General features: G+C 38.0%; 1 protein-coding gene and 1 pseudogene across 12 annotated transcripts in view; one reads left to right on the top strand and one right to left on the bottom strand.

Annotated features, from left to right (window-relative positions):
* Positions 1–27,777, bottom strand: part of GRIA4 (glutamate ionotropic receptor AMPA type subunit 4) — a 578,537-nt gene that overhangs the window by 323,635 nt on the left and 227,125 nt on the right. The gene's annotated exons all lie outside the window — the stretch shown is intronic.
* Positions 26,200–26,280, top strand: LOC116647058 (annotated as a pseudogene).

The following is a 27,777-nucleotide window of genomic DNA, read 5'->3' as shown; positions in this document are numbered from 1 at the left end:
ACACACACACACACACACACACACACACACACACACACACACACACAGACACACACACAGACACACACACACAGACACACACACACATACACACACAGATGCACACATACACACACAGACACACACACACAGACACACACAGACACACACACAGACACACACACACAGACACACACACAGACACACACAGACACACACACAGACACACACACACAGACAGATGCACACACAGACACACACACACAGACACACACACAGACACACACACACAGACAGACAGACACACAGACAGACACACACACACACACTTTGCATGGCTGGCAATCTCATCACCTCAACCTCACAGTTCCTTAATGGTTGTGCTGGGACAATGAATTCATTAAGATTTGTTTTTCAAAGAAATATATGATTTAAAAAAATCAAATAGTATAGAAAGCCCTAAAATAACAAGAAAATCTCTTCCCTCTTTTCTTAACCTTCTCAGTCCTTTTCCTTAGGAGCAACTATGTTTAAAAAAAATATCATTGTAACTCCCATATCCCATCACCTAAATTTAATAGTAATCAAGTATTTACTATATTACTTATCTACTCCCCTTCTTTTTCTCATCCTGTCTCAGCTGGATTATATTGAAAAGCAAAGTCCAGACATAATGTTCTTTTATCAATTTATACATCAGTCTGTGCAAGGAATTAAGCATTAATTTCCTTAAAATACAGGTATTTTCAGCATGTAATATGATGCCCTTATCTTGCCTAACACAATTAATTCCCTGATTTCATCTAATATCTAGCACATATTCATGTTTTCCTGTTTATCTCAACAAGATTTTTTCCCTCAAAAGACTAGCTGGATCAGAATCCAAGCAAGATGCACGTATCACATATTGTATTTAGTTGTTTGTGTTTTTAGTCTCTTAACTTAGATGAGTTCTGAGGGGCAATGAATTTTCTGAGGATACTAATTAGAGATTTTAGTTTTAAATTTATGGTCTTTCCACTGAATTATATCTTTTTCTTCTGTGGTATTTTTTCTGATATTCTTATAATCCTGTTACAGGCTTTCCTCAAAAGCCTGGTAACCCCTGCCCTATGTATTCATATTTTAGAATTGGGCAATACAAATATGCCTGGGCCTCGGTGGACAGGGTAGGAGCTTGTCAGCTGACAGGCTTTATTTGGCTGTCTGTCAGGAGACTTTGGGCCTCAAGTAACAGAATATTTAAATAAAGTGGCTTTAACAGTGTGGAACATCTATAGATATGGACATGTTATTCCTGGGTTAATTCAACAGCTAAGATGATGCCATTTAGGACAGAGGCTCACAGACTTGTCCCTTAGTCACAATGGCTGTACAATTCCACGTATCCTAAGTAGAAGCAATGAATATGGTGCAGAAGAAGGGTGACTTCTAGTACTCTCTTTACCTTCAGTGAGATAACCTTCCCCAGAGGTCTCTCAAGACATCACCATATCTGACTGTTCAGGTTTGGGTCAAATGCTCACCCCTGAGAAGTGAAGGAGTCTTCAGAAGTAAGAATTTGACACTTTCAGCCTCAGTGGTGACAGCTAGGATCTGCCAACAAGGAGATGCTGGGAGGGTGACATAGATACCATTTGGGTAAACAGCCCACTGCAGCAGCCACACGGGGTTCGGGGCGGAGCCAACGACTGCTCTGGAACCCCAGGTAGTTCTGCTTCAGGGAGCTCCTTGGAATTCAGCCAAGTTCACTGGCTCCCTCTTGGCTTCCTGTCTGTGAACATTCTAGCATCCACTGATGGCCTTTCCCACTCTCTTCATCAGTGTGCACTTATGTCTTTTTATTATTTGAGTATCATTTTGTAAGACTTTTGGGAGGAGAAATTAACATATGAATTCAGTCTATCATCTTGGCATGGAAGAATTCCATTTCAACAGCAGTTGTGATGACCTATGATCTTTTCAATGCACATTTAAGGAGAAAATGATGAGTTCATCACATTGTGCTATGTTTCCATAGAAAACCTCTCTTAGAAACTTCTAAGGATGTCTTTTTTCACTTCAGACTGGAATCCTATATCCCTATAAATTTCTTCTTGTACAGATAATGTCAAATGTCACTGCCAAAATAATTTCTTTGACCTATTGTTTTATTTATGAATAAAACCCTCATTTCTTTCTGCATGAAATTACTCATAGTGGATTCACAGACCTCCACCAGTTGGTCCCATGGGAGTCTACCCTTAATCTTGTGTCTATTTCTCTTTATCTAGAATAGTGAACTTCTCTTTTCTTTTTCTAGACAAGCTCCAGATTTTCCTTTCTAACACAATGGATCATTTTATAAATTCCAGATCATTTAAAATACTCTGTCTAAAGATCACTTGCTTGTTATTCTGAACCTCATTTTTGCATTGTAGATGAGTTTTAAAAGAAAAAAAATCTATTCAGGATGAAAAATAAAAATCCAGTTCTTTCATCTTTTTTAGCCTATAAACTCATGGCAAGTAGCAAACTCATCTAAAGACATATTTCATCCCTCTGAGTGGGACTTAAACCTAAAAAACCACGTACTTATATATTTATTCAGCTCAAATATTTGTAATTTATTAAAATATCTCATTGCAGGGGTGCCTGGGTGGGTCAGTCATTAAGCGTCTGCCTTCAGCTCAGGTCATGATCCCAGGGTCCTGGGATCGAGCCCCGCATCGCGCTCCCTGCTCCACGGTAAGCCTGCTTCTCCCTCTCCCACTCCCCCTGCTTGTGTTCCCTCTCTCGCTATGTCTCTGTCAAATAAATAAAATCTTTTAAAAAAAAATAAAATAATAAAATAAAATATCTCATTGCATTAATGGTACCCCTCTGTGAAAAATCATGATGCTTTTTTACAAAGGACAACTTAGTCCAAACCCAGCATCCTCCCTCTACACAAATGCTTCCGGTTTCTAGGTACACGCACAGCACAAAGTATAATTTTCAAAACATTTCTATTCCCAAAAGTCAACACCAAAAATAATAAATTCAACATATTTTTTAAAAAATTAGAAAATACAGTCTCTATAACACTAGATTTGCTGATTTCCTTCTAAAGGTTAAAAAATGTTTTCATCACTGGAAATATTTCTCTGTTAATGATAAGTTGACAGTTCATATCAGTATGTATATAAATTGTGTAACACATTTAATCTTTCTGGGATGTGATGATAATGTCTGCCACATAGTTTGAACATTGAAATATATATATCCTATCAATTTCTATACATAATCCAGTAATACTACCAATGACTTGGAAACTAGGAAGGACCAGATACTCAAACATTTTGTAAGTTGAGACTATGTGACATTCATATCAATATTCCTTTTTTATTCTACTTATGAAATATGCTAAGTTAGCATTTTCTCTAAAAATATTTAAAACTGAGAAATATATTCAATGATAAAATTAATTAACTTAAAAGATAAAATCTAAAATTATTTTTGATGACAAAAAATGCTTCCATCTGTATTTTCTTTAAATATCTGAATCTTACTTTTCCTTTTCATGTTTAACTTCCTCTAATTTTGCATATACAACTGAAATTCCTTGCAGATAGACTACTTTGATTTAGACTCTTAAGTAAATTGCTGCTTGTGCACTTATTAAATGGAATGCAAAATTTATGCCAAATCTCAGTCAGAAAGTCTAATATGCGGTTGTGCATTTTTACATGTTGGTCCCCCATCCCACAGTGTAAATGCCAGGATTTATTCACTGATTCTGTAACTGTTGCTTTAAGTTATAACCTTTGAAGGTAAAAGTTCCCTACAGAGGAAGAGTTTTAGAACAGCAAACGATAAATAGATTCTACAATAAGTAGATTATTTCCTAAGAATAAAACCCACATTTCCTCTATGTCTTGTGATCCATTCTTTCTTTCTTGTCCCTGGCCTCTACTTCATGGCTATCCAAAACACACTGAAGTGTTATGATTATGATGTGATATATATACTCTTTTGAAATTCAGCATACCTTCCAAACATAGATTTTATAAAACAGAATGACTATGAAGTAACTCTATGTGATAAAATGCCAGTATTTACAAACTGTATACAGATAAAGGAATTATTTTGCTCTCCAAATATAGAAATAAATTCAGGAGAAACTTGCTATGTTGAGAAGGACATAAATATCCAAAGAAAAATTTTCTCTTTCCTGAAGAAGAGAGCCTTCTTTTTGATACTCAACATGAGATGCCTATTCCCTAATTCTATTTCTCAGTTCACGTAGCCATTCAGTTACTTGGATGACGACACTCCATTGGTTCCAAGGAAAAATAAAAAGGTTATTGACTGACATCCAGATGCTTATTTTCTGGAAATCAGAATTACTATTTACTGGAATGTTTCAAGAATATGTCAAAGTTGTAACAAATAGATACTTACGAAGATGAACAATACTTGAAAAGTGGAAAGGAACAATGGGATGCAGTTCTACTTACTCTGAAGGATCACCTTAGTCATATAAATTGTCAAGATCAAGATGTGAAGACTCCAGACTCTTACAAGTTCACAAGAAAGATGTCATGTCAAATTGATTGACAATATCAATAAAGCTGCAATGAAAATGCACTAGATATGTCCTAGGTAAGTAAAATCAATTTTGAAAATTTCATCCTTAAAGTACTGGGATCTATTTATTGCTATTTATTCACTCAGTATTTATTTTTACAACGCTCTTCTAGTTTTTTTGTTTTTTGTTTTTCAGGACCTGTAGTGGCCCTGGAGCTTCAAAGTTCTACATAAAAAAAGAAGTCCTGTGCTATTCCTTTGACTTGATTTCAGATTGTGGTGTCTGCTCCACAAATTTCTGAGCAGTATGTGGTCCCAGAGTTTGCGTCAATGAGAAATATTACTAGATACCATAAGTGGGCGGCTGACTCTGAACCTGAAAGGTGTTACAGCAATCAGGATCCTCTGAGGCACACTTGAGCTGATTTTCCAAGGGATTTAGAAAGATGGTTTAGTAGTAACAAATGAAAGAGGCCTCAGCAATGGCCTTCATTGTCACCGTGTACCCACCCTCCAGGTTTTGTAATCATTTCTAACAGTAAGGCTAGTAGTTCTCCACCAATAATACTAAGGACAAATTAATGGAAGACCGATAATACATCTAAGAATCATGCCATTTCTTTGGTTAACTAAGAAAAAGAAAAAAAATTGCCCCAATATCTGTAAAAATGTTTTTGAAGCATGTGAGTACCTTTTACAAAGCTTGACTATTACAGATAAACGGGGTAGGCAACGCTTAAGCTTGCATCGGTTAACAATAACTATTTCTTCAGGGTAGACTTGTTCATTCTGGAGTTAACTCCTGAGCTGCCCGTGTTGTCTCCTGGGCTCTCTACATATTTTCTGTGGCCTCTATGAGCTTTCCAGGTTCAAAGCCTGCACGTCATTAACATATACTGTGTTTGCTTCCTGGAGAGATAAGCCCATCTTCTTAAATGTATGGGTCAAGTGGCAGTTTGAACTCAGGACTCTAAACCATTTCATTCAATCATCATGTACTCTCAGCCTACGTTCATCTGTCTGGTTCACCACTGAATTAGTAAGTACGTATCTTCTGAGGGAGGCTCTTCCATTTGCCAACTGAGTCCAGCATATCGTTTTTTCCTTTGTAAATCAAAGTTGCTTTATCTTAGGATGATTACGCATAAAAAACACACACTGATACTTTTTTTTTTTTAAAGAAAACATCACCATAAAACAGTAAACACTCACCTATTTCTGATAAACTAATTGCAATGAGGGATCTCAATACTTACATTAATTAGAAATGCTATGACTTTGGCAGAAAGAACTTTAAAAATCTGAAAGTATCAGAGAAAATATCTCTTAATGTACAAAAAGAATAGATGTAACTCTGAAAAGTCTTAGCGATACAGAAATCATTCCTTTGTCACAATGTTATTTATACAGTTATGTCCATTAAGTGCTATTATCCAAAGAATCAAGAGAAGAAACCTATTGTCTTAAGGTAACAATAATAGTCATGTGTATAAAGGAGAAGTATCTTGTAAATTATAATTCTATTATTTAAAAAAGCTATGTAGAAAGGGAAAAGAGAGTGTTGGTAATAATGTTCTGGACAGAATACTTGGACAATGATGTGATGTGGCTATTGCCCTGCTTGCCAACTGAAAAAAAAAAAAGGGTCTCTACAAAGAAGTTTTAGTTGCCCAAGTCCCCTGCTGGTTGCCACGCTCAAGCACCCACACTTTTATTAGTGACATTAGAAAGAGAAAAGCCAGATGCAAATTAAGTAAATAGAAGTTAGAGGTAGAAATATAAATCATCCAGGTAGTCCTCCCTTGGAGAACTCCCAAAGGAGGACTTTAAGAGGGCTTTGTGAGTGTGGGACAAAGGACCAGGATGAGGAGCTGTGGTCATGAGCTTGTATTTAGGGGTCTGTGTATGGAGCCCCGTGGTTTGGGGACTTCCTAGGTACTCAGACCTGTAAGGAAGGTGTGAGTGTTACTTCGGCTGCTGTATCCCCCGAGCATGGAAGAAGGGCTGGACGGGACATTCTCCTGCTGTTGCAGCTGCGTGCGAGTCGGGTGACTAGCGATTTTACCCGACTGACACTGGGATTGCTGGTCTTCCCCTTTACTAAATACTCAGAAGCCAGGATCAGTAGACAGGGAGGTAACACTATGAACTAGGTAGTTCATAATGTTAACAGAATGTTAACACACCTTATATTATACCTAGAACATTATTGTTCTTACTGTTCTTACTGCTTTCAGGCCATCATTTGTTCCACAAAGTAGAAATGAGCAAGTGAAACCAGAACAAAAACAGAGCCCACGCCACCTTTCCAGCCCACCTGGTTTTGCTCATTTTTTTAAGACTTCCCTATGCATTACTTCTATGATGCTTTTCTTGATTCCCTGCTTCCTGACTTTTCTTCCTCTACCCACGTATTCTCACTTTCTGGGTGCATTTCTATCCTAGCACTGACCCTACCAGGTTCACCCAGGAAAAGGATTTTTTTGGAAAACACTCACAAACATTCCACTGACTGACCTCATTGGTCAGTCAACATAGCACAATACCAGACTGACTGGCAACATGGAGACATGTGTGAATGATCATGACCCCATGCTGTAGTTAAAAAAAAAAAAAAAAAAAAAAAAAGTTGACTTCCCTAGAGGAAGAAAGGCCAGACTTCTCTAAAATGAAGAGGCAGAAATGAGTTGTTAGCTTCATATCATCTGGAAAACCAAATCTATTCCTCTTCTCATTCAGATTAAACACAAATAAAGGAACATCTATTTAAAAAAAAATCAGACTTAGGAGTGGGTGTTATAGTACTAGTTACACTGGAAGCCTATATTATATAGAAACTTCTAGACATATGTTAAGTCCTTGGTCAGCTTAGATAGACAACCTTACAAGGGTCTGGTGAGATTCTCCCAGGTGTCCTTCTTCCCCAGTATGCTCTCAATCTATTTTCCTTCCTTCTGCTATCCTCCTGTATTTCAACTTAGAATGATTTAGAACCTGATTATGGTTTATATGCTCATTATTTACTGATTTAAAAAAAATCATTGAGTCCTCTTCTCAATGCAGTGAAAATGTGAATATTTCTGTTGAGATTCAACTTCCATCCTTTTTATGGGCACAGGGCTTTTCAGTAACTACCTTAGTAACCCTTACGGAAGAGAGGTCCTTATATCTGGATAATAGTTTTAAAATATCAAGAAAATTAGCACAAGAAAGTTATCCCCGCACCCCTTCGTGGAACACACAAGTCTGGCATCAATGTTCTAGAAAGCTCCAAATTAAGTTAAAGGTCTGTAAAATGGCTCACACTGCATGTGAAATTTGGACCTGTTTCATCAGCAGTATTTAATTACTATATTGGACATAAAGTGACAAGAGTCCCATTAATTAGCCCAGGGACTAGCATTATTCATTCTTTTGGCATTGAAGCAATTCTCATTACAGTGAAGCTGATAGGGGAATGATAAATGACAACAGGCTACTAAAATTGTTACTATCTACTGAGTACAACGAATGCAACCCCAAACAGAAGTGTGCAGAAGAAAACACTGCAATGACATGGAGACAATGTGGAGTGTTCTCAAAGTGTCATAAGCCATTTGGGTGGATTTGAGAAACTCTCTTCAGTATCTAATGAAGCCAAAATATAGGTCTTTCTTAGGGAAGAACATCCCAGGCAGTTATTTTGAATAGTGGTCCTCAAACATGACTGGTCATCAGAATTATGTGGATATTTTTCTAAAAAAAGAGATTCTTGTGTGTTTCTCTCTTCAGCTTTCCAATTCCTCACCCAAGTTTCTGAGTTCTACATATCTTTTTCCATACGTATCTCAGATGATTGTGATGCAGACTAGGGAATCACAGATTTAGAGTATAAGTGCACACAGGCTTCAGTTCACTCAGTGTAGCTGTGTGTTGCAAAGGTGTTGGTTCCAAGTCAAGGTGTGACATTATTTGAAGGAAATAGTATTAATGGTTATTTTAGAATAGTATTTTCATTGACTATTAATTAGGCATGAACATTCATCTTTTTCAAATTTCTATGTTTACCAAAGTTAACTGGAATTACTTTTTTCTTCCTATATTTAATCAGTTGCTTGAAAATTCATAAGAAAAATTCATCATGAAATGCTGATCTGCCTATTTCATTTTTAAATATAAAAGTTTTAAGATTTGGATTTTTTACACATTTCTGACTTTAATTGATTAAACTGCAAAATGTTCACTCAAATGCCCATCTATGTTAATAGACTAGATCTACCCAAATCTGCCTGATAGGATTTTGTGGTAAGAGAAGCCTGCTGAAGATTGTATATTATTCACACATTGTCTAATTTTGGTGAGAATATTCACGAATGATCTTTTCTCTGAGATTACTACAGAGAAAGTCAGCTTGTAATATGAAAGTTTAGCTTACATATTTTGATCAGGAAATGTTGGCCCAGGTCAAATGATTTTTCTGCATATGTTGAGATGATCATATGATTTTTCTTTTTCGCCTGCTAATGTGACAAATTACATTGATTAATTTTCAAATGTCAAGCCAAACTTGCATTTCTGGGATAAAATCTACTTGGTATTGATGGAATATCCATTTTATGTATTGTTATATATGATTTTCTATAAGTGTGGTAAACTTTGCATCGGTATTTGGTATTGGTCTGCAATTTTAATTTACTATAATATCTTTGCTTATCTTTGCCATTTTAGAATGGGTTTGTAAATATTTCTGCCTCTTTAATTGTCTAGAAGAATTTGTATAAAATTGGTACTATTTCTTCCTATGTGTTTAGTTGAATTTACCAGGAAAACAAGGAATGGAGGATTCCTGGTAGGAAGATTTGTAACTAAAATTCAATTTTGTTAGCAGATATGGAGTTATTCAGGTTTTCTTTTTTCCTGAGTGAGTATGATGGCTAAGTTTATGTGTGAACTTGACTAGACCACAGGATGCCCAGATATCTGATCAAACATTTCTGGATGTTTCTGTAAGGACATTTTGGGATGAGATTAATAATTAAATTGGTAGAATAGTTAAACCAACTTTGAAAAGAAGAACAAAGATATTCGTTTTAAGGTTATTACAAGTCTATAGTAATCAAGAGACTATGAAATTCTTTAAAAACAAGGGTCATGAGAAAATTTTTGCTGGTGATATGTTGTTTGTCTTTAAGATAGAGATTGTTTCATGGGTGTTTACATATGTGCATACTTGAATATGTGTGATTCATTGTGTGTCAATCATACCTCAATAAAACTGCAAAAAAATTACGATCATACAAACACGAAAGAAAGAAAGAAAGAAAGAAAGAAAGAAAGAAAGAAAGTAAGTTAGCTTAATGTGACTGTGCTTCACAGCCCATCTGAATAAACTGCCTGAGAACACTCACAAAAATTCTAGCTCCTGTGCCTTACCCCAGACCAACTGGATCAAAATTTCAGAGGCTAAGTCCTTGAATTCATAATTTTTTTAAGTGCCTCTCCACTCCATCCAGAGATTCTTAGGTACTAAATGTTGAAATCCATGATCAAATTCTAAAGTTTTTCTTTGTCTTGGTGTTTAAGAGATTTCTTTTGTGGTCAAGACGTTTTGAATAATGGAAACATGTTTTTCATATTCTTTGGTTGTTCCATAATAAAATGTTTAAATCTTGGACAGTGTCGTAACTGGTGGCCTATTTTCCATACTCAGGATTTTGCTCTGAGTGTAGACTCTAGGAATTCCCATGACATGAAAACAGGGGAAGCTGTTTTATTTCATCTGAGAGTCCCTCTCTTCTGAAAATATCCTCTTTTTGAGATCTGTACTTTCCAAGGCCTCCATCATGAAAAGGAAGAATGGGTAATCCCCTGAAGAGACTTACAAAAATAAGTAAAAGGAAGTATTTCCACTATTTTCAAATTATAATTTTGGAACACTTGTAAATGCAGAACAGTTGAGTGAAACATCATTCATTTATCCTCCCAAAACTCAGAAAGACTCAGGGAATACAAAATTTTGGCATTTTTTTTCTAAATGTTTTCTCTTCATATAATTATTTATATGGTTGAGATCATTTTATATACATGTTTTTGAGATTCTAATCTTTTATCTTAATATCTTCTCTCACAGCTATTTCCTTAGATAATTCAAAACTATTAGCATCATCCTTTTAATGTTTTCATTTGAGTCAAGTGTATGAGGGATTTATTATTTCAGTAATCACTTTGCTATATTGCTACATTTAGGATGTATTCAAATTTTCAGTATTATAAATAATGCTGAAATCTACTTCTGTGTTGCTGAAATAATTTATTAACTTACGGGTCAAAGGTTATGAAAATTAAAAGTTATTGATGAATATAATAAGATTGCTTTCAGAAAGATTAAACCAATTTAAATTTCCACTGCCAGGGTCTGATAAAACCTATGTATGAAATCTCACAAGGCGAAAATTTTATCCTTTTTTGAATTTGGCTAATTTGTTATGAATAGGCATGTTGCCTTTGCATAAGCTATTTTTAGTTATTAGACAAGGAAAAAAGGTCACATTCATGGGCCAGTGCTAATGCATAACAAAAAGAAAGCCAAAGTGCTTGATTTCTATCTTTAACCTTGTCTGTCAAATAGAACTATCAGACCAATGGAATGATAATAAACATTATTAAGATATAATCTAAGGCCAAGAACTGGATGAAATAATTTTAATAAAATACATTATTTCCTAAAAGATTTTAAGTTCTGCACTGAAAGACTCAAAGACTTTATAAATGAAAATGCAGGAACATTCTCATGGATGTTTAGCTGAGATAAACTGAAAAATTAATTACATTTTTAAATACATTGTAGTTTTATTTCTTATCTGATCTAGTACAGTCTGTTACTACTGATGCATTTATATTGATTTCTTCCTCAACTATCTTACAGTTTTTGCTTTCTACATGTCAATAATATGTGTGATGTCTGAAGATTTATAGACCTTCTCTGTGACATAATTTCTACAGCACTACAGTGTGATCAGGCACGGACTGCAGGCTTCCCCCAACCCCGCAGACTCAGCCCCCAGCGCCAGCTCTGACAGCCCAGGCAAAGCCCGTAGCTCTCTATGCCACTGCTGGCTGTGCCCACAGCAAGAACAATAGTACCTACTTGCAGGGGTGTTGAAAAGATGAAATGAGCTATCAGGCAAGGGCCGCAAACTTCGAAAAGTAGTGCATCTTAGCTCTTCTTATTGCAATTTTCTCCTTTTCTCCTTTCTACCCTCCCTCCTTCTCTCTCCAGTCTGTCTTCCTCTTCCTCCCTCCTTTCCTGGCTAGTTTCTGCATTCCCTGATATCTTTGCAAATATTTCATTTTAAACTCTCTTTAAGAAGACCGTTTGTCCTCTTTGGGGCACAAAATACTGTTTTTATGCAATATAAGAAACATTTTTAATAATCGAGAAATAACAAATTTTATTATTAGAACAGAAACGTCCAATTTTTCATCTCATTTTATATTTTTTTATTTCTCCAATTTCCTTAATATGTCCTCTATGTTCTATCACTTGTGACATGGCTTATGTATGCTTTAGCCTTTTCCCCACTGGTAATGTGGAGGGGAAAGGAAGTAGGGGTCATCTTTCTGCCCCTAAACCACATGGCTGTTTCTCAATGCATGGATTTCAGCCATTTACAGTCTGTGAGCACACCTCACTCCACTGTCTACTTACTCGCTAGTGTCCTTTTTTGGTGATGTATTGGTTTTTTGTTTTTGTTTTTGTTTTTTTTTTGTAACAGTGAATTACATTCAATGTAACATTTTTCTACTTTCTTTCAAGAATTACACCTGCTTCCATTTCTCAACAATAATTAGAGCTTCATGACTAATTGTTATTTAAATAATTATATCTACCTCCAGACTTTTCAATAACATGTTTCCTACCAAGTTTAAGGATTTGATAAAACTTTGTTTATTGAAATACATTTTCTTAGAATATAAAAAGCTCTTTCTGTACAGAGCTTCAAGTGAATGTTATTCCAGATAAGCCTTCTTGTATTCATTTTTGCATTTTCTTCTGCTCCAGTTTTCCTTTCTTCAGAAGTGGTAATTATTTATATATTTGACCAACATTATGTTCAATAGCTAGAACATCTAATCTCTCCTTACCTGGGTTCTGGTTCTGTAGCTCTATACTGGGTGCTATTTTCTCCATTCCATCCTCCTGATATTTTACTTGGCTTTTTAAAAAATGCTAATTCTACTCATTGATATTGCTAATGCAGGTTTGGATTTTGAAATGATTTCACTTTTCTCATCAAATGCTTGCCTCGATTTTGCCAGCTCCTTTAATCTTTCGAGGTTTCTTCTTTCTTTATTCCTTTGATTCATTTCATAGAACTCATGGTCTCTTTAATTTTCTTACAAGTTCAAAAACCTGCTCCCGCCTTCCCTCAATTTCTTAGGATACACATTTAAATGCATACTCCTTACTAGTATTTTTCATGCTATATTCCTTTTCATCATTTTTAAGAGAAATTCCACAGCATCACCATGATACTCTTCACTGCTTTTTTTTTTTTATGCTTTTCACCTCTGAATCTAGGCAGTTCCATCCATTCCTGTCATTTGTCCTGAAATAATGTTGTCTTTTGTTTTCCTATCCTGTTTAAATGGATGCTGTTGCCATCTTCTTATTCTTTGAACGGGGAGCTTCCGTGAGTTACTCAGGTGCTGAAAAGAGTGTGTGAGGTGGGCTTGCTGCAGTCCGGTTCTTCCAATTGGCCACCCTCTTTCCCTCGGCCCTGCTGCAGCAGAAACTCTTGGGCTGGTGGTGGGGGGTCGGTCTTCAGCTGGGAGTTCGTTTCCCCTGGGGGCCACCACGGCTTAAGCCTCACACCCCACATCTACTTAGGGCTTGTTAAGAGGGCCTCTAGGAACAATGACCCGCTTCTCACTCACCAGACCTTGCTATTGATCCACTAGGACAGAGACCGAGGCCAGCGTTCCCTCTCTTCACCTAGGAAAATTACTGCCCGTAACATATGATTCAGGGCGTAGGGGCTGCCAGTTTCCAACAGTCAGCATAAATAAAATGTCTTTACCTTAAATTTCTCTTATCCCAATGTGCTCTTAACATATTTCCTGGAAATAGCCTTCTCAATGAGGCGAATAAGATTTTGATGTTCTAAAAGGATAAAAAGTTAGACTCAACCATTAGAGACCAGCAAGCTTGATGGAGCTCTGAGGGAGAAGTGGGGGACATGGGATCTCGCAGCATGGCAGTCGTTTCCTCCAAAACAAATCTCAGGCATCTCTTCTCATCATAATCTCTTTTCCTCTCACTGAAGTAGGTGAGTAGTTCTAAAACCAGCTTCTCAGTAATTTCCTTTGAAAATCTTTACGTGCGGAGCTCTTCACATTCTTATTTCTGTATCTGATACAACCATATCGGTGACTCAGTTAAACGGTGGCTGAAATAGTTGCATCTAACATACTGTGGTTTCCACTCCTATGGCTGCCATTAGTATGAGCACTATGACGACGATGATACTAGGATGAGGATGACTCCCGCCACTACCACTGGAGGAAACCAGATAAATGAGGAGCACCTAGGACATCAGTACCTCAGTAAAGCATATGGCAGCACATCTTGAAAGTCCCTGAATAAACCATAAGGAAACATGGAATCAAAACAGAAGAGACAAGAGCTTTCTAACTGGTGAAATAACTGTGCCTAGATGTGCTGGCAGTTGAAAGAGGTCAACTTTCCTAAAGGGAAGAGTTTGTCAAGAATCCTATAGGATCTTAGCTTTGTTCATGTTCCTATTCAAGATGGATGAATGTTGAACCACCCTGAATGTTGACCACCATATTTTCAGAAAGCAAGAAGCAGGTAACACGGTGAATATGGCAAACATATTGCATTGAAATGTGACATATATCCAAAACAAAAATCAGAGGAAGAAATATACGATGTTGTACTTTAATTCAAGCAAATTACCTGAATAGTTATAAAATGTGTGGCTTTGCATCAGGATTACAAGATAGTAAGCTAGATGCATCTTATTCAACGATATTATACAAACTTAGTATGTCCAACAGAAAGCCCAACCTCAACACCTAGGACGTACAGTCTTGATCGATTTAGACACATCTGGGGTTTTTGGGTTTTTTTCTTTTTTTCTGGAACTTTGGAGGAGGGGGTAAACAGGTACAAAGGGCTTCCAGGGCCATACAATTTTGGAAATTTTGCATAAAAATTAAGAAGTTGATAGTATATACTAGTTAAGTACCTTTGAGGCTTCACATGAGTCAAGGTTTAGGCTCCCACTTAGGAACCAAGGTCACCCTTTAACATTCCAAGGAGTGTTAGACGTGACCCAACTACATGGATCCAAGTCACTCTAATGTTTAACAGAGCTGAAGTGCACAAGGTAGTTTCATGAATAACGGGTTTCCATCAAGAGAGACGGGTGACTTAGTTTAACGCCACTGCGTTCTCAGCTTGCCGGCCGCTACTCCTCCTTGCTCAAATGTGAGCTCCTGTGAGAGCACAGAAGGTTGTAGAGAGCAGTTTTCTGCCTTGAAATAGAGAGACTACAGGCAACACTGCTTGGTGGCCTAGTAACACAACATGGACTGGAGAACTTCTGCCACAAGGTACTGAAGCATGGACAGACAGGAGACTAACCTGACATGGGCTGAATTAAAACTGGTGAGTGACATCAGCACGGGGCCCTCGGGAATCACATGACCAAAGTGCGAGTGACACAAAATGATATTACACGGTAGCACCTATGTTTGTGAGATATGATCGATCTTGTTATACTCAAGGATTCTTTGGAAATTAAAAAAAAAGAAAACCCCAAATCAGAGATGCATTTCCTGCCAAGTCTGTTGCCATTTAAACGCTCTCTATACTAGTCTTAGCTGAGTCATTAAGCAGAAAAATTCTTCTCAATTTTCTGCTCAAGTAACTGCTATAATGAACATCAGTGACCAGACTGAGCTGGAAAGTAACATCAGAAGGGAGAATAATGGCTAAGGTGAGTTGAGAGAAAAAGGCTAATATTATAGAACAATTTAGGTTAAACTGCTAGATCTAAATTCTATAATTCTCAGATAGAAAGTTAATATAGTTACTAATTTCAGAATTGTATTAAACATAGGGAATAATTATTCGATATCACTTACTCATTAAATGTTAATAAAGTTCTAGACTTAAATGATAAATCAAAGTTCTGTTTTATTCTACTTTTACTTTCGTCAATGTTATCATGACAGATATCAGGGAAATACTCTTGTAAACTTTCGGAAGTGCTTATTAAAAACTTATAAGGCAATGCTCCATGATTCTAAACATAGTGATTTGACATAAAAATAGTAATTAGGATAAGAATAATGTTATAAAACATGCTCTGTTTGAAGCTTCAAAACATCAATTTAATCTAATTTATTTTTACATGTTAAATGAATAGAAAAGTAAAAATTAAGCAAAAGAAATGTAATTTTAAGAAATATATTAGAGAAAGCAAAACAAAATGAAAATAATTAGCTATCACTAGTCATCTACCTAACTGAGAAGAAATTAATATACATTGTGATGAAAAGAGCATCAGCACACACTGAGAGCCATGTATGTTTATGCAGAAAGCAATTTCACAGTATATATTGAGAACTTTTACAATATGCATGCTCCAACAGTATGGAGGTTTCTCAAAAAATTAAAAATAGAAATACCATACAATCTAGTAATTCTACCAGGTACTTACCCAAAGGAAACAAAAACACTAATTTGAAAAGATACATGCACTCTTATGTTTATTGCAGCATTACTTATAACAGCTAGGATGTGTTAGCAGCCCAAGTGTCCATCAACTGATGAGTGGATGAAGAAGATGTGGTGTGTGTGTGTGTGTGTGTATACACACACACACACACACACACACACACACACACAATGGATTATTACTCAGTCATAAAAAGAATGAGATCTTGTCATTTGCAACAACATGGATGGGCCTAGAAGGTATTATGCTAAGTAAAGTAAGTCGGATAGAGAAAAACAAATGCCATATGGTTTCACTTATATATGGAATCTAAAAATGCAAAATAAATGAACAAACAAAAAGCAGAAACAGACCCATAAATACAGAGAACAAACTGATGGCTGCCAGAGGGAAGAGAGGTCAGAGGATGAGCCAAGCAGATGAAGGGGAGGGGGAGGTACAGACTTCCAGTTATGGATGGAAACATACCCAAAGGAAATAAGTAGAAATATGGTCAAAGTGTTACTTATAATTATTAAATACTAGAAAAAAATTAAACATTTAAAAAAAAAATCACTAAATAAATGATCGTCCATAAACTAAATTATTATGTGGTCATTAAAATAGTATTTCTGAATAATATTTATTGGGATAATGCCTAAAATAAAATGTTAATCCTAAATAACACAATAAATATTATGAATATTTTTAAAATAAGTAAAACCAGTATGTACATTTTTATTATTTGGTAGTAAGATTACTGTGCTTTTAATTGTTCTGTTTGTTATAACTGTAGTTTTCGAATTGCCTGTTACAGGCACATTACCGGGGTAATTAGAAAGGTTTGTCAAAATAAAGCAACAGGTGTGAACGTGTTGGTAAGGAATTCACAGAATACAAGGAAAAATATTTTTTTTCATTTTTGTGGGTTTGAAATTATTATGAAACACCCAACTTCTTAACTCAGAAAATGTCTTCTCTTTACTTTCTTTTTCTGAACGTTAGGGAAACATCTCCATCAAACTCTTGGTCAGAAATAAACCCCAGATTATTTCTGAAAAGCTAAAATGTAGTTATTTGATTAATATAAATGTTGATGCTCTCAAAATAATAAAAAATTATCTACCTATATTCTTCATTAATCATTTATTGCAATAATTCTAATGATCTTTTTAAAGAATTTATTTATTTGAGAGAGAGACAGAAAGAGTGACAGCACAAGCAGGGAGGAGGAGAAGCAGGCTCCCCGCTGAGCAGGGAGCTAGACACGGGGCTCGATCCCAGGACCCCGAGATCATGACCTGAGCCCAAGGCAGACACTTAACCGACTGAGCCCCCCAGGTGCCCCTGATTTTTTTTTTAATCTCTATGAAATGCTAAACATTTTTAATACCCGTAGTACCTGGTAATGGAATTTAGCAAGTGATGGCACCCCCCGCGTGAGATGTAAGTAGTATGAGGATATAGGAAACATGTACTCGTTTTCTTTTTCATATTTAAGTGAAAATTAAGATGCAGTCTGTAAACTGAAGATTATGTGGAAAACATCATCTTGATTGCTTTCTTCAAACTCTATGATCCTTTGCTCTCTTTGTATTAGCAAGGTTACTATGGAACAGTAGAAGTTTGGCTTCAGATTAAGGAGATGTGGATTCATAGCCCCAGCTGTATCAGAAGGGCACGGTGTGAATTTAGGAGAGCCCTTTACCTTTTTCGGTGACAGGAACTACCTGATTTATAGGTACCTTTCAGTTTAACAGCCTATGATGATCATGGTTATAGTTTAAATGTGAATAATAATACAATGGCATTACCATTATAAATTAAAAACATACACTATGATTTTGAAGTAAAATATATTGAATGTTTAAGATGTCCTCAACTTTTCTAAGATTAAGACTCTTTGAACTTACTATCATAAATACTATAAAGCCCAGAAAAGACTGAGGCTGGCCCCACGGGAGGTGCAGGACTGTGGTGCTGAAATCCTCATGGGGCCAGAGGCCTGGGGTCCCTTCCACAATTACTGTTCAAACATTGCCATAAGTATACTTCATCCATGAAACGAATAATGTCTGCTTGAATCAAATATTGAAAACATATTCTGTACTTGTTCAGGTACTCATCCCCTTAGTAAACTTTTTTTTTTAACTTTTCTTCAAAAGTGAAATCAGTGGACTTAATGAATGCACAAGTGCTGGATTCGGGAGTGAGAAGAGAATGAACACTGAATTAGGGTTGGCATAGCATAAATATTCCCTTCTCCCCAGGGAGTTAGTGTGAGTCAGTAAGTACTCCCTTTCCAAGTAAGAGGGAGCCAAGATGCACTTCCTGCTTTATTTATGGTGATTTGTTTGATTTCTCGCTGGTTTATTGTTTTCAGAGAAAATGCAGACACGTTCGTGGAATATTGAGTATTTATGTAAATACTTGCTAATTAACTACTACGTGCACTATGCTGATTTGCAAACTGAGAACAGGGAACAGAAAGGATAAGTGGGTCACTTCACTGACAAACAAGGTAAAAGGTGATCAAGAAGGGAAAGGAATGATGAATGTTATTCTGGGAACGTCAGAGAAAGAAAAAGAAGAGGGTGAGTTTTAATAACCTACAGAAAGACGGGTAAAGAGAGAAAGCAATCCCCTCACAGGGCAGAGGTACGGCGAAAGAAGAACATGAACTTAAGAGATCCACGGAGGTGACAGTGTGAAAGTCAGAGATCAACAAAGAGACTTCGAAGTAATCGGGTAAATGAAGAATGAGTGATGTTTAATAAAAAGACAGGCTAAATAATCCAGATACTATTTAAAAAGGGGAACTGATGATATGCACCAAGAAAATATGGAGAAAAAAACCCATCCTCTAAGGTGCAGATTCCTGAAAAACTATTTGATAATATTGTTACTCTGAACTTATCATATATGTTTAAAAATGACTGTGTGTTATTTATGGAATTAAATAGGATGATTTAGAGCAACAGGTGTTTGGCCGATTCAGGGAAGCTGCAGACACGGCCTGCTGCTCGGGCGTGTGTGTGGACAGCCCTGGCCCTGAGCCCATAGGGATCACAAAGTTCCTGACCTGGCTCTTCCTCCACGGCTCCTGCTGTCCCGTCAGCATGACCGCCCTGCGGCCTTTGGTGGCGTATTAATTACCCCCAATATCGCACGGCTTCCGTTCCTGCTCCGAAGCAAGCCTCAGCATTGCTTTGGGGGAAGAGCTTCACACTTTCACTCCTGCATAAGACCACTCTAGTTCTCTCAGAAACAAGCAACCTATATCATCTATCAGGTGCTCAGTGAAATGAGTTCAAACTTATGTGACATCTGGGTAGCAAAAATACACCATTGTAAGCATTCAGAATCTCAGATGTCCATGTGAATTGCAACCAGTACTTCACTGGTGATGAACCATCTTCCTTCATGATCATTCTCATAGGGGTTAGTTTTTTTTTTTTTTTTAAGATATTATTTATTTATTTGAGAGAGTGAGAGCTGGGGGAGGCTCACAGGCAGAGGGAGAAGCAGACTCCCCACTGAGCAGGGAGCCTGACGTGGGGCTCTACCATCCCAGGATCCCAAGATATGACCTGAGCAGAAGGCAGACACTTAACCAGCTGAGCCACCCAGGTCGGTGCCCATCATACGGGTTAGGTTTTAAGAATCATCATATCAAATTGCATTTTTTTTAACCTATCTTGTAGAATAACAATATGCTATAATGACTGTCAAACACAAGTTATTAAAATATCTGCCTAGGTTTAAGATGTAATGCCATATGTTCCTGGCTAGGAACTTTTCCATCCTTAGGAGCTGCAAGGCACATTGTGGCATCCACCAGCATCTAGTAGAATGGCCATCTATGTACATGTATCCCTCCTTGTAGACTTAAAACTTGATGAGGGCAGAGCATTTATCTGGCTTTTCTTTAAATCCTTGATAGTGCCTAGGACAGTATGATGCATTAGATACATATTCAGTAAATATTTATAAATAATTGTGTTAACAAATGAAAATGTTTTTTGACATGATTCATGTTACATAATATACACAAAATCCAGGGATTCCTAGTCCCCAGAGAAATTCAATCCAATTTAAAAGCATTACTTTTAAAATAGAAATTTCAATAAAATTTTATATAATACTGTTGTAAGCAAAAGGATTGTTTAAATGTGAGAGGCATTGCATTCTATTGTTAATATCATGAAATGCACTAAAATTAATTACGTATTTCCATTTCTAGTGTTAAGGGCCACAAAGCTTCTATTCATACCTCGTACCATTAAGATGATCTAGTTTCATGGGAAATATTTTCAAATGGTTGATGATATTCTCAACAATAATGTGGAGTACAAATACCAAAATTAAACAGCATTTTGTAGAGTTTTAATCTTAAAAATGTTCTAAATTCTTCTCTATCTCTATACTTAAGATTTTAGATTAAAAAAAAATCATACCGCCATTTTATAGTAAATACATGCTGAGGCCACTGTCCTATGATAACCAACTGAAAAGTCAAGAAACCAAACGGCTGTGTGGTCAAATCCAAACACATCACACTGAGGGGAACCGTGTGGCTTCGCAGTCATGACAGATAGGGCACTGATTCAATTCTAGACAAGTGCACTTAGACCTGAGCATCTCGGCGGTTTACTTGAAACGAATCACCGTTGAGAGATAACTGTCATCCCGTGTCATTGTTTTAAGATTTCTCTTTGCAAAGAGCTCATGGATTAAATAAGCATCCTTTTCCAAGGCATATGTTTACAATGACATTGTCACAACCGTGGGGAAGCATCACCATATGGCACACACTAAATGAGGCTAGACTTTATAGACTATGGGTTCGGGAAGCCGGGGGCTGCTAGGGAAAGTGGAGGGGACAGGCTTTACCATGTCAGCCCTGACAGTGTGCAGGTCCCTGTGCATTGTATCTAAGAGAAAGGATGAACATAGAGGAGGTTTTGATTTGGTATGGGTGTCAGGTGGGGTAAGGAAAGTAAATGAGACTCTGAATAAAAAGTCACCTGAAGTTGAAAAGAGGCTGATCTTGAACAAAATGTAAAATGGCAAAGCATTCTTGAGAGATAAAATGAAAAGAGCAAGAAATTATTTGGGAAACAGGACATTATACTATCCACATGTTCACAAATGGTGTTCCTTGTTGCCTTAAAATGTCCATTTCATGAACATTATCCGTCTTTAATAAACATGAACGTTTTATACTATGAGACATTCCATGAGGGGGATCACCTAATAACAACCGAACTGATGAAGAGCGAGAAGAAGGTATTTGTGTTTTATCCTCTTCATTGGGAAGCTGCTCTGTTTGTATTCTTAAATTGTCTGCTTTGCTTTTAATAGATTACAAATACACTTGGTCGTTAAAAGCCAGTGTTTGGAGCTTTCCCGCACACGCGTGAGGCCGAGCTGCCCAGGGGGGGACGAGGACACTCAGCTCTGAGGTCTGTAGACGATGCTCCAAGTCAGCACCACAGACCCCTGCTTCTCTAACCCACCCTGAGTACATGCTAGTTTTTTTTTTCCTCAAGATTTGAGTTTATGGAGAACAGTTTATGTAAATAGGGTTAGTTTACTGTGATAGCTAAGCTGTAAGTAAAAGTGTGAGAATTAGTTCGTAAGTAAGGCAAGGCCAACGTCTCCCCATGGCCATGGCACGGTTCCCTGTGCGTGACGGTGAGGGTTGCTGCAGGGGACCACGTGGCTGGCAAGCTCTATGGCAATGGCGCGTGGCCCGGCCAGGCGACACCGCGCAGCCTCCGCTCGAGCCGCCAGTGATCTGTGAAAGGGCACGAAGCCAGGACGAGACTCACCCCTGCGATTCCCACGGAAATTTTACAATGTCCTTCACAGTATTTTCCTTTGTCAAAAAATGTAATTTCCACAATTCCTAGTTCAATTTTACCTAAAGTAAAAGTAAAAGCAATGAAATTTTTAATGTACGTTCTTGCACTTGACACTTACTGCGAGGCCGTCATTTATCAGCCCTATGACAGGTCTTTACACTGCCTTTCCCCTTCAAATACTGGCTTTTGCTTCCAAGTCACAAATTGTACATGTACACTAAACGTTCTTTGCATGGTTTAATTCAAATACTGACATTTTAGTTTACTTTTAAGCAGTTAATTTCCTAGGGAGAGGTTAATTCCCCCAGTTCTATTTTGGGTTCTAAAGAAAATTAAAGATAATTTATTTTCTAAGTCTCTGATATCATTATTTTAGAGAGTATTTAAATATAAGACTCCTATATTTGACCGTGAATATTTAAGAAAAAGATGCAAGTTGCAGTTTTAACTGTCAATATACTTGTCAGAAGCCCTATATATCAACTAATTTCTCAATGCCTCATCATATATATCATATACATATATGATATATATCATTTATCAATATATATCAATTATCAATATATATCAACATATATCAATGTATATATAATATATATAACATTATATATATCATATATACATATACATATCATACACACATATACATATATTTTTGAGAAACAGAGTGAGCGTGAATGGGGGAAGGGGGAGAGGAAGAGGGAGAGAGAGAATCTCAAGCAGGCCCCATGCCCAGCAGCGCAGAGCCCCACATGGGGTTTGATCTCATGACCCTGAGATCATGACCTGAGCTGAAATCAAGAGTTGAACACTTAACCAACTGAGCCACCCAGGCGCCCCAATGCCTCATTTCTTTTTTTTTTTTTTTTTAAAGATTTTATTTATTTATTTGACAGAGAGAGACACAGCGAGAGAGGGAACACAAGCAGGGGGAGCAGGAGAGGGAGAAGCAGGCTTCCTGCCGAGCAGGGAGCCCAATGCGGGGCTCGATCCCAGGACCCTGGGATCATGACCTGAGCTGAAGGCAGACGCTTAATGACTGAGCCACCCAGGCGCCCCCCAATGCCTCATTTCTGAAACACTGTGAAGTACTACACATATATGAGGTCTTATTATCATAGGTATGTAGACAAAGTTTTCTATATTTGTCAAGGTCCACCCCAAAAGTACACACCCAAAAATCATTTAATAAAATATCAGGGCAAGCTCTGTAGATTTTACCTTCTAATGAACTTTCAAAAAATTTTCTGACATTCCTCCATACCTAGAATATAACTGACAATGTTTTATTTTCAGAATCATGCAGCCAGTCCAAAAGAGAATTTCCCATACATTACATAATAAGCCCACAGGGGAAACCAGGGACATTTGGGGGCTGTCAGAATCAGAGATACTAAATAGCAGCAACTCTTAAGCATGTATAAGTAATCTTTGGTGAAATAGGGACAACAGCATGTGGAGTCTGGACTTGGAAGGTGTGGGTGTGAGCCCACTTTCCGGCTCAGGGGCCCTGGGCAAGGGGCAAAGTTGTCACAGCCATGGTTGGGTCAACGCATGCGCAGGCTTTATGCCAGGCACCCTGCAGGCAAGATCTCCCTCAAGACTCACGGCGTGCCCTTCAGGTTCCTACTACAGTCCCTGTTTTGCAGATCAGGGACACGGAGGCTCAGGGGAGTTCAGAAACCTGCCTCAGGCCATGATGTCTAGGAAGTGGCAGAAACCATTTTCAAGAGCACTAAACACCAAGCAATAAAACATCTAAGAAATGGCAATATTGTCATTAAAAAAAAAAAAAAAAAAGCAGGTACATTTTTAAGAAAAGGAATTTTGAGTTTAAAGGTCATTTCAAACAGAAATCCATATAATGGAATAGTAAAGTTCCTCTATTTAAATTGCACACATTAAAACTAAGGTCATTTAGTCATTATTGGGCACAGATGCAACCAATATTTCCCGTGATATAGAAAATACAACATAGCACCCCACAGGAGAACCACCCTCAAGGAGCTGAGGTGCTGGAGAGACCGCCTGATCACATGATCTTTGGGCCGAAGTCTCCGCCCTCATCAAGGACACTTCAGTTCGTACTGCCGTGCTGATCTGAAGCACATGCCATGGGTGTGTATCCTTTCATGGCAACTGAGAAACTGCTCTTCGCTTGTTCTTCTCAGGGGCCACAAAGTCAAATGTCTGCAAGGCCTAGATGGGATATAAATACATGGGCAGTAGGTCTCAGGGTTTCTGAGACCCAACTAGAGAGAACAGAGCTTCTTTAACTGGGGGCCACTTCCTAAGCTCCAGTCAACCGTTGCCATGAGGAAATTCTGATTCATTGTAATAAGGGTTTTGTAATTTTCCAGAGAGGTCAGAAATCCAAAATTTTATGTACAATCTACTGACTTTTCAGTTGGAAACAAATTAATTTGTTAAAGTTTTGTGGACCAAACAGACACAGTGTGTATCTTTCTTCTTGTGTTGCTGACCTTCCTCAGAAACCCTGATTTTGTTTAATGCTAACTGGATACATTTCAGGAATCTCCTTGTTTACGGTTTTAACTCTCACCTACATGCAGGTTATTCCAAAACCCATATAATTATCCCAGATCTTTCTACAGCTACTTGAATATTCAACTGCATACAGAACTCCTCCATCAGACAAGAATTTCTAACTCAATTAGCTCCAAAATGCATAAAATTGCTCTGGGCCTTTTATTCCACCTGCATTTCATATGCTACTTATTAGCACAGTTTCCATCCTCTTAGTTATGATCCTGGAGACCCTTCTCCTTCACCACCTTTAACCACGGGTCTGCTCATCTTGTGCACAGGAGGCTGAGTGAATGATACATGGTATTATTTCAGGGATGACTGGTTACACTAACCCTAAGAGGACTTAAACACTTCATACAATGTATTTTAATGCACTTTTAATCTGTTTCTAATTAAAAACAGGGTAAGGGTTCCCCCACCCATTTATAATTTAGACTCCTGAAACACAATGAAGTTGATAAACTTAAAAAATTCACATAGTTTTGAGCAACACAGTGGGCATTGGATCCAGGCTGAGCTCCAGAGCCTCTGGAAGCTCTCCTTACACTGATGGAAGGAAAGGATGCGAGTGTTTCTCCAGATGGAAAGAGCAGTGCTGTGGCCTCTGAGTATAAGTGAAAGAGCACGGGTTGGAGAGTGAGACACAGAAATAGAGAGACATGCCCGGAGACCTTCTGAGAAGAGAAGATGGGACATCACTTAAAAGTATAGACTCAAGAGAATCCAGAACGGTGAGGGCTGATGACTGATGAGTGAGCCTTTAGTTTGGCTCATTTTACATTCTTGTGTCTACCTTCTTTATCTTCTCAGTTGATGCTGCGTGCCCATGCCCGAGGGATAGTCCTGGCATTCCCCTTTTCATAACACCAGTCCCCTGCCCAAACCTTTCCTGTTGTCAGATTCTTGTCTCCGCTCCTAAAGTCCTGATTTATAAGCCACCCCTTCCCTGCCCCGTCCCCCCGGCTCCCCTCGGAGCCAGCGAGAGACTGTCCTGTGCCATCCCGCCCTCCTGCAGCTCAGCCTGTGCTCACTCCCTTCAACCCTCCTGTATGCCTCTCCTTTTCTTCCTCATTCCTTTTATGACAAGATTAAATTCCACCTTACTAAGGTTACTGTTTATAAAGTCTGGTCTCTCCCGATATTCCTTCCTTGGCAATTATGCGATACACAGTCCCTTCTAATGTAATGCCTACTTATTCCCTTGTTTCATACTAAGTTACTTCTGCCTTTCCAGAAGATTATCAGCTTTTTTACGGTCCAATATCACATCTAATATTTCTTTCCAATAATATGCACAGCACAAAGCAGGAGGCAAGACAGCTGTCAAAAACATTCAATTAAGGTGACAAGTGGACACTTACAAAGCTGTGTATTAACAAGGGCAGAACGACTTGGCAGCAAACATATACAGATACTGGAGGAATATACAACATGGCAGTGATGAGGAGCTGAGACAATATGGGTGGTGCAGGCTCACAGGCTTGCTTGTTTTAAAGGATTTTATTTATCTATTTATTTGAGAAACAGAGAGCTTTGCGCAGTGGCAGTATCGCAGCCAATGAGGTGTATCCGAGGCGCAATTATTGCTATTTGAGAGACAGAGAGAGCATGCATGGGGTGAGGGGTGGAGGCAGAGGGAGAGAATCCCAAGTGGACTCCCCTGAGCGTCGATCCCCATGCCAGGCTCGATCCCACGACCCTGAGATCCTGACCTGAGCTGAAATCAAGAGTCAGATGCTTAACTGACTGAGCCACCCAGACGCCCCAACAGATTCATGTGTTTTGAGTATACCTGGGGTAGACAAAGATTTGGTTTTACTCTTTCCATATAAATTCCAGCATCTAAGTAAATCAATCCAATCTTACTTCATTAATGAAATGAGTCTGGGTAAAAGAGCCCTTTTCTTTAGTCCATTATCTTGGCCCTGTAAGAGTTGTTCAAACTATCCCTCTGACCCATGAGGAGAGAAAAGAGGAAATGCCTTTTGAGGTACATTATACATACACTAATGAAGGCAGGGTTCCAGTGTAATCACAGCATTTGTCACACTGCGTTGAGACTTTCAGTGGTCATCACTGGACTACGTGCTACTTGGAAGCAAAGAGGCCTATGTCCCTGGAGTGGAAAACTGCTTGGCACACTAGACACACAAAAATTGCTTTTGAATCCTAAAGGAGAACACAGGCAGCAACCTCTTCGACCTCAGCCGCAGCAACTTCTTCCTAGAAAAATCGCCAAAGGCAAGGGAAGCAAGGGCAAAAATGAACTATTGGGACTTCATCAAGATAAAAAGCTTTTGCAAAGCAAAGGAAACAGTCAACAAAACCAAAAGACAACTGACAGAATGGGAGAAGATATTTGCAAATGACATATCAGATAAAGGGCTAGTATCCAAAATCTATAAAGAACTCATCAAACTCAACACCAAAAGAACAAAGAATCCAATCAAGAAATGGGCAGAAGACATGAACAGACATTTTTCCAAAGAAGACATCCAAATGGCCAACAGACACATGAAAAAGTGTTCAATATCGCTCGGCATCAGGGAAATCCAAATCAAAACCTCAATGAGATACCACCTCACGCCAGTCAGAATGGCTAAAATTAACAAGTCAGGAAATGACAGATGTTGGCGGGGATGCAGAGAAAGGGGAACCCTCCTACACTGTTGGTGGGAATGCAAGCTGGTGCAGCCACTCTGGAAAACAGTATGGAGGTTCCTCAAAAAGTTGAAAATAGAGCTACCATATGATCCAGCAATTGCACTACTGGGTATTTACCCCAAAGATACAAAAGTAGGGACCCGAAAGGCTACGTGCACCCCGATGTTTATAGCAGCAATGTCCACAATAGCCAAACTGTGGAAAGAGCCCAGATGTCCATCAACAGATGAATGGATAAAGAAGATGTGGTATATATATACAATGGAATATTATGCAGCCATCAAAAGGAATGAGATCTTGCCATTTGCAACGACGTGGATGGAACTGGAGGGTATTATGCTGAGCGAAATAAGTCAAACAGAGAAAGACATGTATCATATGACCTCACTGATATGAGGAATTCTTAATCTCAGGAAACAAACTGAGGGTTGCTGGAGTGGGGG

This window comes from Phoca vitulina, unplaced genomic scaffold (genome assembly GCF_004348235.1).
Source record: "Phoca vitulina isolate PV1807 unplaced genomic scaffold, GSC_HSeal_1.0 scaffold38, whole genome shotgun sequence".
Taxonomy (NCBI): Eukaryota; Metazoa; Chordata; class Mammalia; order Carnivora; family Phocidae; genus Phoca; species Phoca vitulina.
Note: the sequence above shows the minus strand (reverse complement) of the source record. Positions and strands in the feature narration are given on the sequence as shown.